At 43.8% G+C, this 14393-nt stretch overlaps 1 long non-coding RNA gene across 1 annotated transcript; it reads left to right on the top strand.

Moving 5' to 3' along the window:
* The first annotated feature begins 1391 nt into the window (after nt 1-1391).
* On the top strand, nt 1392-1873 carry LOC132873928 (uncharacterized). The gene is made up of 3 exons (XR_009651615.1): nt 1392-1474; nt 1583-1644; nt 1792-1873. It is a non-coding gene; the product is annotated as an uncharacterized LOC132873928 (long non-coding RNA).
* Nucleotides 1874-14393: the final 12520 nt, after the last annotated feature.

Raw genomic sequence — 14393 nt, 5'->3', positions numbered from 1 at the left:
GCACTGACCAGCCGATTATGGTTGAATCATACATGGCATATATATATTTATTTATAAATCCTTATAAGGATTTATCCTTATATTTATAAGGATTTACTACTAAGACAGTGGTAAATTCTTATAAGTTCTTTACTGTTTTTTTTCGTACCACACCGCTAAAGACCCAATCCACCCCGCCCCAACCCTTTTCTCAGGCTCCCACTTCCCGGAATTTTTTATTAGAGCAAGTCATAAACTTATGCTGCAAATAACCACATGGATATACTGAAATAAATACATGACGAACCTGAGATGAAATGGTCACTGCACAGGCGCCAGTGATCGTTCCTTCCAGTCGGTACCCATGCCTTGTTCTTGTTGTTTGGATCAGCCAGGCCGATAGCAGCAATCCATTTTGCGCGCCTGTCAGGGTCCCGTGGCAGCCTATGAAACTAACTTCCCGTTTTCTGACCTCTCCTGTTGTGGCATTTATATGCCATGCAACTCTCCGGCATTGTGACATGGTAATATTTGAATATTTCGGCGAAAAATAATGAAAAAGTCAGTGTTGGAAAGACGGCGGAAATATGGTGTTTAACCGACAAGATGGCATTTGTCTACAATCCGGAGCGGATGTGACGTCACATGCAAGTGCTCCATAGGGGTTTTAAAAAAACACAAGCTAGGATACCATACACAGCAAAGGGCTACCAAGCGGCCACAAGCAGCTACAAAAAACAAAATTTGAGGCACAAAGAAAATTACAGGCTAGGCCACTAGTTCTCTTTCACACATGCAGGCTTAGTGTTGCCACCTGTCCCGGTTTTTCCTGATTGTCCCGGATTTTCATGGTCTGTCCCGGAAAAAAAAAAATCCGGGACACTGAATGTCCCGGTTTTTTGTACATGATGGGCAAAATGTGTATTTCAACTTGCGAGCCAGCTAGGAACCAGTTTGCTTTTCCATAGCTTGCCCGTGCTAAGTGCCACTAAGCGGAGCCACGTCATCACGTCGCTGAATACGTCATTATGTCGCTGTATACGTCACTTACATCGCTGTATATGTCACTTACAGCGCTATGTTTACATAAACCTTGGCGCGAATATCAAAGCAAAAACACGGAAGAAGCAGCAGTAACAACAATAATAATAATAATAATAATAATAATGGATGACTTCGCATTTGTACAGCTGCTGCTTCTCGGCGCTTAAAAATGGCGATCTTTCGCGGTCTTGTTATTGTTGTTGGTCTTAACAACTCCGACCCCCCGCTGACGTAAGCGGTTCTTTCCTCTGGCCCAGCAGAGAGTTGGTGATAGCCTGGAACCGGCTTGATCTGATAAAAGAAACAGACTCTCTGTTGCAATGGTGAAGGCTGAGCTTCAAGTCAGGCTAAATTTTCAGTTGTCCTGTACTGAGTTCAAGACATTCATTGAAAATCAGCCAGGACTCATAGCAGCAGCAAAGAAAAACACCAAATATAAATGGAAGATTAGGTAAGGTTTTGGTGAATTAAATGAAATAGTGTAGTGTAGTATATACTCCTGTATGTACTGTATGTGCCCAGTTATATCAGTTACATGTCCTCCTATGTATTTGTTTAGCCAAGAGCAGCAGAGGCATAGGCAAGCACAAGCAAAGCACACACCACACTCTAAGCAATCAGGTAAGCTGTTTGACACTACACCTTACATTGTTACATTCAGGTATTCTTAGATACAATGAAAAATTAGATTATTTTTATTCCACATAAGCAAACAAACAGAACTTAATTATGTATTCCCCTTTTACCTGTGCCCACTACTGCCCCCAGGTGTCCACAACCAAAAACTGTTGGAAATAAACCAAAATACTGAAGACCTAGCCTAGTAAACTAGACCCACCCGCCTAGCGGCCAAAAATATTTTTGCCTAGTGAATGGGTCTAGCCTTGCACCATGTAAACAAAAACACTCCGGGCATCAAATTGTGCCCGCCAATCACAACGCAAGGTTTTTGTTTGGATTCTTTGGGCGGGCTTTTGCAGGAGTGACGACAAAGCTGCGCGACGCTGGAGAAAGCGCAGCAGGAAAGATGGCTACGGCTAGTGAACAGCGCACATTTGACTCCGCTTTGGAATCAGTTTTAGAAGAATTAGACTTGGAGTTTTCGTTGAAACATGAGCAGGAAGAGGCTCTCCGCTCATTCCTTTTCAAGAAGGACGTTTTCGCCGTTTTGCCGACCGGCTATGGCAAAAGTCTGATCTACCAGCTGGCTCTGCTCATAGCCAAAAGGATGGGGCTAGTTTGTGCAGTACGAAGAATTAATAAACAGCTTTGATTGTTTCTTATTTTCCCATTATTTTAAATTTAAGGGAAATTATTTCACCAAACACCTCTAAATAAAAACTCTCAAAAACAGTTTAAGCAAACCCTTGAAAAACACTTGGGAAAAAAATGAGTGTATGTTAAGTATGTGGTACAGACTCCAAACTTGGTCATTATCTCCAAACTTCTTAATATCTAGAACATGTTTATTAATTAATACGCATTTTGAAAAATTATTTATTTCAAGGTCTCCCCCACTGCTTTCTGTCGCTCTGACTACGTCACAGTCACTGTTGCGCTGATTGGTCAGAGCATTGGCCTATACGCACAGAGACAGTTTGAAAGACAGCGGTTTGTTCCTCCTACCCGCTTCGGAAACGTCTATGGATCGAGGCCAGACAAAATATTCACATTTAGTCTGGCTTGCCAGGCTAATGAAGACCTGCTATATTATGTAAAGCAATTAACTAAACAAATAACTAGCAAAAGCGTCATTTTTACAAATTAGAGCAATACAATTTCAGCGTAGAAGGGCGATTTTTGTCTTGGGTTAGATGTGCGAAGGGCGCCGTTGCTTACAAGCAAAAAGGTCAATTGGATGGTCGAAATGTCCAGGATTTTTGTCAGACACAGGTGGCAACCCTATGCAGGCTACACACAATGGCAAACTGCGATACACAAAACAGTGCACCACACAAATGAACTGGTAACGAATAACCAGAACCAAGTAGACAAAAATCTACAAACAACTAATTGTTTACCAATATTTAGCTTAGCTAAACACCAAGAACTTTAAAGTTCAAACAAGTAACAAGCACTCACTCACTCAATTTTTAACTACTTCCCAAAAAGCTAAGTTACTGAGAACAAATAAACCAATGGAGACAATACCCCCATAACACAGTAACTTAAAATAACCTGCATACCCATTCACACGCGCAGCCTAAAAATAGCAAAGATAGGCTATGCAAATCACAATGAACGTCAGTCATTCTAAAAATAGACCAGTTCACGTTCTACAAATGTGCACTTGTTTAACAAAGTTAAAACAACAAGTGCAAGTTGTTTAAACAAAGTTTAAACAACTTGCACAGCAAATGCAGACAGCAGTAAACTAATTTATAAACTTAAAAAAAAAAAAAAAAAAAAAACACCCACCACATCCACAAGCATGAACCAAAATACTCCCATGCATCCAGGTGAAATCGTCCATTGACTGCCGGTGTATCCTATAAGGCAGTCCACAGGCGTCCTAAATACCTAACCAAAGAAGCTAACTGTCCTAGCTAGCTCTTCTGAGACATGCTGGCCTTGAGGCGACTGGATAACACTGAACTTGCTACAGACAAGCTGCACGAAGCATTCCCCTGACAGAAGTTATAACAACTTCAGACCAGGATTGTCTCAAAATAACAACCTAAAACAATAAAGAAAAAACAAACAGTGCTCTGAAGGAAAGGCAAGGCCCAGCTGGAGCACTCTTCCTTAGCCAGAGACTGCACGAAATTAACTAATAGCCAATGCAAACAATAGACATTCTCACCTGAACCCACGAAAGTCTATGGTCCGGATTTTCAACAGATCTCCCGGACGAGCCCCCAAATTATGTAACGGCAGACTCGTTTACCATCACATAATGAAGGACAAGACACAAAATGGTTCAGATCTCATCTCATTCATTCTCATCTCATCATCTCTAGCCGCTTTATCCTTCTACAGGGTCGCAGGCAAGCTGGAGCCTATCCCAGCTGACTACGGGCGAAAGGCGGGGTACACCCTGGACAAGTCGCCAGGTCATCACAGGGCTGACACATAGACACAGACAACCATTCACACTCACATTCACACCTACGGTCAATTTAGAGTCACCAGTTAACCTAACCTGCATGTCTTTGGACTGTGGGGGAAACCGGAGCACCCGGAGGAAACCCACGCGGACACGGGGAGAACATGCAAACTCCACACAGAAAGGCCCTTGCCGGCCCCGGGGCTCGAACCCAGGACCTTCTTGCTGTGAGGCGACAGCGCCAACCACTACACCACCGTGCCGCCCCATGGTTCAAATCAATAATAAAAAATTATTACCAGTATTAATAATCAATCAAATAGGGATATGAAAAAGATGGTTGATATCATGCATGAGTGGGTGAATGAATGCATCAGTATGTTAGGTAAATAAATGAGAAAATGAGAGCTAAAGAAATATAAAGGGGGACAGATTGAGAAAGGAGTCAAAGCATCGGTCAGAGAGAATATCAAAAATAGTGCCTACAAGAACCGAAAAGAAGTGCTTCCACCCCTCCTGAGAGAGAGACAGAAACCCTTTTATAGCCCCACCCGAAATACAGGTGCAGACAATAAAGCACTTAGGCTCAGGTTCAACCCATGCCCAGGCAGGGCCAAACCTGAAGAGGGCGCAGATGGGCGTCACAGAACCCTTTAGAATTTTCTATATTTCTGCATAAATATGACCTAAATCATCATCAGGTTTTCACACAAGTCCTAAAAGTAGATAAAGAGAACGCAGTTAAACAAATTAGACAAAAATATTCTACTTATATATTATTTATTGAGGAAAATGATCCAATAGTACATATCTGAGTGGCAAAAGTATGTGAACCTCTCGGATTAGCAGTTAATTTGAAGGTGAAATTAGAGTCAGGTGTTTTCAGTCAATGGGATGACAATCAGGTGTGAGTGGGCACCCTGTTTTATTTAAAGAACAGGGATCTATCAAAGTCTGATCATCACAACATGTTTGTGGAAGTGTATCATGGTATGAACAAATGAGATTTCTGAGGACCTCAGAAAAAGCATTGTTGATGCTCATCAGGCTGGAAAAGGTTACAAAACCATCTCTAAAAAGTTTGGACTCCACCAATCCAGTCAGACAGACTGTGTACAAATGGAGGAAATTCAAGACCATTGTTACCCTCCCCAGGAGTGGTCGACCAACAAAAATCAAGAGCAAGGCATGTAATAGTAGGTGCGGTCACAAAGGACCCCAGGGTAACTTCTAAGCAACTGAAGGCCTCTCTCACGTTGAGTAATGTTCATGAGTTCACCATCAGGAGAACACTGAACAACAATGGTGTGCATGGCAGGGTTGCAAGGAGAAAGCCACTGCTTGCTCTCCAAAAAGAACATTGCTGCTCATCTGCAGTTTGCTAAAGATCACGTGGACAAGCCAGAAGGCTATTGGAAAAATGTTTTGTGGATAGATGAGACCAAAATAGAACTTTTTGGTTTAAATGAGAAGCGTTATGTTTGGAGAAAGGAACACTGCATTCCAGTATAAGAACCTTATCCCATCTGTGAAACATGGTGGTGGTAATATCATGGTATGGCAGCGGCAGCATGGCCGAGTGTCAGTCTGTGAATGGAGGGTGGAGTCAGGGAAGGTGAGTGGTCGTATCGCTACACCTGTTGTCAATTAACGTGTGTTTGTGTGTCTCTTCCAGTGACTGCGCCCTATAAAAGAAAAGTGAGAAGGGGAGATCGGCACCAAGGGCTTGATAATAGCCTGTGTGTGTGTGTGTGTGTGTGTGTGTGTGTGTGTGTGTGTGTGTGTGAGAGAGTGTTTTGTGCTAAAAAGCCAAAATAAAGAGAATAATTAAGATGCAAACAACCACCTGCTGTGCTTCTGTGCTCCACCCACATCAGTGTTTCACTACAGTGGTGCCGAAACCTGGGAGTGCAGAAGGGAACAGCCCCATAGAGTCCTCTCTATTCAAGGACCTGATCCGTGCCCTCACCACAGCCCAACAGAACCAGCACAAAGCACCGGTCACCCTCCAAAAGGAGCAAGAAGAACGGTTCGAAGCCTTGGTGCTGGCCCAACAGGAAGACTGCCAGGCATTCCGGCACCTGCTCGCATCGGCGGAGTCCACGACTGCCACTGGAGCGGACCCTCCCCACCTCAACCTAACAAAGATGGGTCTGCACGACAATCCAGAAGCCTTCCTCATACTCTTTGAGCAAGCAGCAGAGGCATGGAGTTGGCCAGTCAACCAGCGCGCAGCATGCCTCCTCCCCCTGCTGACGGGCGAGACGCAGCTTGCCGCACTGCAGCTCCCCGCTGACAGCCAGCTTATGTACATAGACCTCCAAAGAGCTATCCTCCAGCGTGTCAGCCACTCCCCAGAGCAACAGCCACAGCGCTTCTGCTCGCTGCGCTTGGAGGAGGTCGGCCAACCGTTCATGTTTGGGCAACAACTCCTGGACACCTGCCGGCGGTGGCTGAGGGCAGACGACCGCGACACCAAGCGAGTTATCAACCTGGTGACACTGGAGCAATTCATCTCATGACTTCCAGAAGAAACAGCGGAGTGGGTCCAGTGCCATTGCCCGACGTCACTGGACCAAGCTATCGAGGTGGCAGAGGACCACATGGCAGCAGTTCCGATGGCAGGAACACATGTTTCCTCTTCTCCTCTTTCCTCTCCCTCTGCTTCCCATCCTTGCCCCATTCCCCCACCGTGAAGGCGGGGGCCGGCTCCCCCCCAACCAGCCCAGCACACCCGTGGTGTCCTCCCGTTTTCCCCTTCCTTGTCTGTGTCTTCTCCCCCCCCCAGATGAGTGATGTCTGTAACACCAGTGCAGAGGGAGAGCCTGGGCCAGTGTGCTGGTCCTGCGGGGAGCCGGGACATCTCCAAAATCAGTGCTCCGCAATGGAGGTGGGTGCAGTGGTCCGGGTCCCTGATGTGCCAGAAACCACCCTTGATCAGGCTGGAGCGTATTGTATACCAGTAAGTGTCCAAGGGGATACATACCAGGTTTTGGTGGATTCAGGCTGTAACCAGACCTCAATCCACCAAAGTCTGGTGCAAGGTGAGGCATTGGGGAGAGCATGAATGGTGAAGGTGTTGTGTGTGCACGGGGATGTTCACAACTACCCTTTAGTGTCTGTCCACATTCAATTTCCGGGGGAAAAGCATAGTGTAAAGGTGGCAGTTAACCCTCGTCTCACCCACTCGCTAATTTTGGGGACCAATTGGCCAGGTTTTAAGGAATTTATGGCACACATAGTAAGGAGTGGGTCCTGCAGTAATCCATCTGGGGAAGACCCTGGACTAGCATTGGCGGGAGAAGCTGTCACAGAGCCGTCTACATCAGCACAGCGTCAGGACGATACACAAAGGTGAGGAGCACCCTGCCCCTCTTCCCTCTCTTGGGGATTCCCTTGGGGATTTCCCATTAGAGCAGTCGTGAGACGGGACTCTGCGGCATGCATTTGACCAAGTGAGAGTAATCGATGGTCAAATTCTCCAGCCAAATGCGACGCCGGCCTTCCCCTACTTTGCTATTATTAAGGATACAGTGGTGCTTGAAAGTTTGTGAACCCTTTAGAATTTTCTACATTTCTGCATAAATATGACCCAAAACATCATCAGATTTTCACACAAGTCCTAAAAGTAGATAAAGAGAACCCGGTTAAACAAATGAGACAAAAATATTATATATGGTCATTTATTTATTGAGGAAAATGATCCAATATTACATATCTGTGAGTGGCAAAAGTATGTGAACCTCTCGGATTAGCAGTTAATTTGAAGGTGAAATTAGAGTCAGGTGTTTTCAATCAATGGGATGACAATCAGGTGCGAGTGGGCACCCTGTTTCATTTAAAGAACAAGGATCTATCAAAGTCTGATCTTCACAACACATGTTTGTGGAAGTGTATCATGGCATGAACAAAGGAGATTTCTGAGGACCTCAGAAAAAGCGTTGTTGATGCTCATCAGGCTGGAAAAGGTTACAAAACCATCTCTAAAGAGTTTGGACTCCACCAATCCACAGTCAGACAGACTGTGTACAAATGGAGGTAATTCAAGACCATTGTTACCCTCCCCAGGAGTGGTTGACCAACAAAGATCACTCCAAGAGCAAGGTGTGTAATAGTCGGCGAGGTCACAAAGGACCCCAGGGTAACTTCTAAGCAACTGAAGGCCTCTCTCACATTGGCTAATGTTCATGTTCATGAGTCCACCATCAGGAGAACACTGAACAACAATGGTGTGCATGGCAGGGTTGCAAGGAGAAAGCCACTGCTCTCCAAAAAGAACATTGCTGCTCGTCTGCAGTTTGCTAAAGATCATGTGGACAAGCCAGAAGGCTATTGGAAAAATGTTTTATGGACAGATGAGACCAAAATAGAATTTTTTGGTTTAAATGAGAAGTGTTATGTTTGGAGAAAGGAAAACATTGCATTCCAGTATAAGAACCTTATCCCATCTGTGAAAGATGGTGGTGTTAGCATCATGGTTTGGGCCTGTCTTGCTGCATCTGGGCCAGGACAGCTTGCCCTCATTGATGGAACAATGAACTCTGAATTATACCAACGAATTCTAAAGGAAAATGTCAGGACATCCGTCCATGAACTGCATCTCAAGAGAAGGTGGGTCATGCAGCAAGACAACAACCCAAATCACACAAGTCATTCTACTAAAGAATGGTTCAAGAAGAATAAAGTTAATGTTTTGGAATGGACAATTCAATGTCCTGACCTTAATCCAATGGAAATGTTGTGGAAGGCACTGAAGCGAGCAGTTCATGTGAGCAAACCTACCAACGTCCCAGAATTGAAGCTGTTCTGTACAGAGGAACGGGCTAAAATTCCTCCAAGCCGGTGTGCAGGACTGATCAACAGTTACAGGAAACATTTAGTTGCAGTTATTGCTGCACAAGTGGGGCACACCAGATACTGAAAGCAAAGGTTCACATACTTTTGCCACTCACAGATATGTAATATTGGATCATTTTCTTCAATAAATAAATGACCAAGTATAATATTTTTGTCTCATTTGTTTAACTGGGTTCTCTTTATCTACTTTTAGGACTGGTGTGAAAATCTGATGATGTTTTAGGTCACATTTATGCAGAAATATAGAAAATTCTAAAGGGTTCACAAACTTTCAAGCACCATTGTAGGTTATATAAAGTGACCCAGGACACTCAAACTGGTGAAAAGATCACACAGCTATTAATTTCAAAGAGCCGCTGGGAACTCGTATTCCAGGTGGCTCACTTTAATCCCACGGCCGGACACTTAGGGCAGGATAAAACACTAGCCCGAATAATGGCCCAGTTCTATTGGCCAGGGATTCACGGGGATGTCCGTCAGTGGTGTACAGCGTGCCGTGAATGCCAATTAGTAAATCCCGTGGCCACTTCAAAAACGCCTTTGCACCCTCTCCCTTTAATCGAGACCCCTTTTGAAAGAATTGGGATGGATCTCGTAGGGCCATTAGATTGGTCTAGCACAGGGATAGCACTTTAGTTTAGTTCTGGTGGACTATGCAACGCGATATCCGGAAGCAGTGCCTCGCCACAATATCTCAGCACACAGTAAACGTCATCGCAGACATTGTACTTCAAAGACTGAAAAGAATTGTTAACGTAGTTTATCCTGAGTCACAACATGGTTATCGGACTGGTCGTGGTACTATCGATGGAATATTCACAGCGAGACAACTCATAGAATAGTCAAGGGAACAACATCGCCATCTTTACATAGCCTTTATAGACTTCACCAAAGCCTTTGATGCCATCAACTGCACCCTCCTATTTAAAATTCTTGCTAAAATTGGCTGTCCTTCGAAATTGCTGAAAAACTCATTGAACTGCTGTATACGAATGTAAAAGCTCAGCTTATTATAGATGGCGAACTTTCGAAACCTTTTGACTACAACAGTGGCGTTAAACAGGGATGTAAACTTTCCCCTACACTTTATGGAATATGCGCGGCTATATTGTTATGGGTAGCCTTTAAAGATATCAAACACGACCACTCAATCTTGATCCGTTTCCGTACAGACGGTAACCTGTTTGATTTAAGGAGACTCAAAGCAAAATCTAAAGTATTTTATGAATTCCTCAGGGAAGCCCAATATGCCAATGACATCGCACTGTTTAGTGATACTACCTTTGGTCTGCAAAACCTATTGAATGCATATAACACCGCGAAGCGTTTTGGTTTAAAAATCAACGCAAAGACGACTGAAATCATGTGCCTCGGCCCAGATACAGACTTTTTCACTGATGATGAAAAACTGGTCTATCACTTCAAATACCTGGGCAGTTATGTTTCGAAAGACTGCACTCTGAAACAGGAGCTGATCACGCGTATACAGAACACATCAAGTGCTTATGGGCGACTAAAACAACGAGTTTTCAACAACCACAATCTAACCATAAGAACAAAAGTAAATGTTTACGTTCAGTGTCTATTACCGATCCTTCTATATGGAAGTGAATCTTGGTCATTGTACGCCCATGAAATAAAACAGCTATGCACTATCCAACAATGACACCTCAGATCAATCATGAATATCAAGTGGGATGACTTCGTTAGCAACGAAGAAGTTTTGAAAAGAGCCAGAGCAGAAGATATTGAAGTGCTCCTTGCCAAAAATCGTCTACGTTGGCTTGGACATGTTGCTCGGATGGAGGACACTCGAATGGTCAAAATGCTAACGTTCGGTGAATTAGCAGAAGGTGCAAGAACAGTCGGGCATCCAAGATTATGTTTTAAAGACAATTACAAAAGTTTATTAAAAGTTGGTGGTTTGCTCAATACATGGTCTGACTTTGTTGCTGATCGTGTTAAGTGGCGACAGAGCATCAAAATGACATGTAACAAATTGAATGAACATCATATAAACAAATACAAAAAACGAAAAAAAAAAGGAGATATTTAATCATTAATTTATTTTATACGTTTAGCATTCTCTAATTGTTTAGCTGTTTCTGTATTTTGCTCACTTGCAAGACTAGGCTAATTATATATACACACACACACACACACACACACACAGTGTGTGTATATATATATATATATATATATATATATATATATATATATATATACACACACACACACACACACACAATATATATATTATATATATATATATATATATATATATATATATATATATATATATATATATATATATAGTATTGCGGAAGCGCTCTTCCGCATTATCTCCTGGGTTGGGATTCCGAAAGAAATCCTGACAGACCAAGACACTACATTTATGCCACGCACACTGCACACGCTGTATGGGTTACTGGGGATTAAGCCCATCTGCACCAGCATCTATCACCCACAAACGGATGGCTTAGTGGAACGGTTTAATCGAACTCTCAAAAATATAATTGGGAAGTTTGTAAGCGAAGATGCACGTAATTGGGATAAGTAGCTTGAGCCCCTGTTATTTGCAGTATGAGAGGTCCCGCAAGCCTCCACAGGTTTCTCACCATTTTAATTATTATATGGGTGTAAGCCGCGTGGCATTTTGGACGTGCTATGTGAAAATTGGGAGGAGGGACCTTCACCTAGTGAGAACAAGATTCAATATGTTCTCGACTTGCACACCAAACTCCATACTCTCACACACTTAACCAAGGAGAATTTGTGGCAGGAGTGAGAACGTCAAGTCCAACTGTACTACAGGGGCACGCACCTTAGAGAGTTCACACCAGGAGACAAAAGTACTCCTATTACTGCCCACATTGAGCTCCAAATTGATCGCCAAGTGGCAAGGGCCCTTTGAGGTCACACGGCGAGTCAGGGACATTGACTATGAGGTGAGGCGAACGGACAGAGGTGGGGCATTGCAAATTTACCACCTCAATCTATTAAATCGTTTTAATGAGGAGGTCCCCATGGCCAGAGGTGGAAAGAGTACTAAAATATTATACTCAAGTACAAGTACTGTTACTCTGATGAAATTTTACTTAAGTACAAGTAAAGTTACCAGACAAAAAATCTACTCAAGTAAAAAGTAGATCATTTAAAATGTACTTTGAGTAAAAGTAAAACGTTACTTTTAACAATGGATGTTTTCTGCCTCCATTGTGTTGTGCAAAAATGAAAAAGAAGAGGAAACAAGGATATATGTACATCTCAACCCAGATGTTTTATTTAAAGGAAGTGTATCAAATTGAATGCTTAGGATAATGCTGCATTAAAACTGAGACAAACAAAAAAGGTCAATACACACAGTCATGTTGTTTACATCGCCCTGACCACACACAAAGCATTGTACACGAAATATGAAAGTGAAATGTTGCACCGAAATCTCGTAGCTTGCCTGTGTGCACTGTGTGTTATTGAACAATTCAATTCAAACATTATTTGTTTTGCTTAGTATTCCTTTCTGGCCTGTTGGATGTAGAATGGTAGGAAGACTGATCACGTCAGGTTGGCAAGCTAACTTGCTTGCATGATTAGCCAACCGAATAACAGACTAGTTACCATTATGTTACAGTACCAACAGGTTGCTACTTCAACATTAGCAATGCCATCCACTATTTTTGGAATATAACCAGCCTATTGTCGGTTTTACTATGGAAAGGAAACATTATGATCAGGGGCGCAGATACGTTTTTTGAACTGGGAGGGACAAAAAACTGGGGGGGGACAAAGCTGCCAGCAAACCAACCCCAACCCCGATATGCCTGTCAAACTTGTTGTGGGTAACCATAGCAACCAAGCTCGAGCTCGCAACCTGTGCAGTCTGCGCAGCTCAACCAACCGAATATCAGTCTTTGTTTTGTTTTATGTGAGTTGTTGCAACTATGTATACACTGCTGTGCAGCTCAATAAACCGAATGGTAATTAGTCTTTTGATTTTTCCGTGAGGTCTGCCTTATGCAAAGAAAGACAGCATAGACGTTTTTTCCTCCCTATAAGTGGGGGGGACCGAAAGAGGTGAATTTAAATCTGGGTGGGACGAATCCCACCCGTCCCACCCTCTATCTGCGCCCGTGATTAATGACAATACTTACCTCAACATGCTTGCACAGATTAGACGTCGAATTTTTGCATGCCGCAATGGTTGTCTTCTTGGGCACACATAATCTGCATTGCATAATGAAACTGTCACCCCTTTTCTCTACGAAGCTGAAGAGATCACGTATGTAGGGCCAGGGGTGCACTTCATTACTGGAAGAAATTGTGTTTTCTGCAGGGTCGTCCACCACAGGTTCCTCGGTCTCCTCCATGTCCGCAGGGGCGCTTTATCAACACCCGTGGCCCAGGGGCTAGGCCCCTCATAGGCTACCTGTCAACCCTACCCTTACCGTTGGCCAGGAAAACACTCTTATTTTATTTGCAATACGTGTCAAGCATTTACAGTGTAAGCACATAATTAGCCTAGAAGCCTACAATAGGTTACGTTTGGCTCAGCGTAGCTGCACAAGGCCCATGCTCACATCACTCAACACATCCAACCACAGAGGGAGAGAAGAACGCGCGCATCATCATTACAGAGCCGGTTCTGATTATTACCACGGACAGGACAGTGATACTGCGTAACTTTCACGCAGGGGCATGGCCAGAGATAACCACACAAGCGCGCGTGTGCTAATGTAGACCTATGTGTTGTAAACATAAAACACACACACCTACAGACAAGTCCTTTTAAAAAATAAAATACATAAAAATAGCTCGGCGGCATGAAAACAAACATTCACTGCAAGACAAGGTGCCCTAGAATCGCCATCAGTTTTTAATATCTATATGGACTTTGTTCTCAGGATTGCACAGCATGAGATATCAAAACTGTACCCAGATACAGGCTTCAAGTTCAGATATTGCATTCCAAATGAGGTATCCACAAGAGAAATGCATACGAAAGCACGAGCATCAGGAGAGGGTTGCATAACAGAGATTCTATACACAGATGATCAGGCCATACTCACTGGATCCATCGAGGAGCTTCAGAATATTCTTCAGTTGTATGATAAAATCTACACCCGCTTTGGTTTACAAATATCATATGTCAAAACAGAAACAGGCGGCACGGTGGTGTAGTGGTTAGCGCTGTCGCCTCACAGCAAGAAGGTCCTGGGTTCGAGCCCTGGGGCCGGCGAGGGCCTTTCTGTGTGGAGTTTGCATGTTCTCCCCGTGTCTGCGTGGGTTTCCTCCGGGTGCTCCGGTTTCCCCCACAGTCCAAAGACATGCAGGTTAGGTTAACTGGTGACTCTAAATTGACCGTAGGTGTGATTGTGAGTGTGAATGGTTGTCTGTGTCTATGTGTCAGCCCTGTGATGACCTGGCGACTTGTCCAGGGTGTACCCCGCCTTTCGCCCGTAGTCAGCTG

This window comes from Neoarius graeffei, chromosome 2 (genome assembly GCF_027579695.1).
Source record: "Neoarius graeffei isolate fNeoGra1 chromosome 2, fNeoGra1.pri, whole genome shotgun sequence".
NCBI classification, from domain to species: domain Eukaryota; kingdom Metazoa; phylum Chordata; class Actinopteri; order Siluriformes; family Ariidae; genus Neoarius; species Neoarius graeffei.
The sequence above is the reverse complement of the archived record's forward strand: the minus strand, read 5'-3'. Positions and strand labels throughout refer to the sequence as shown.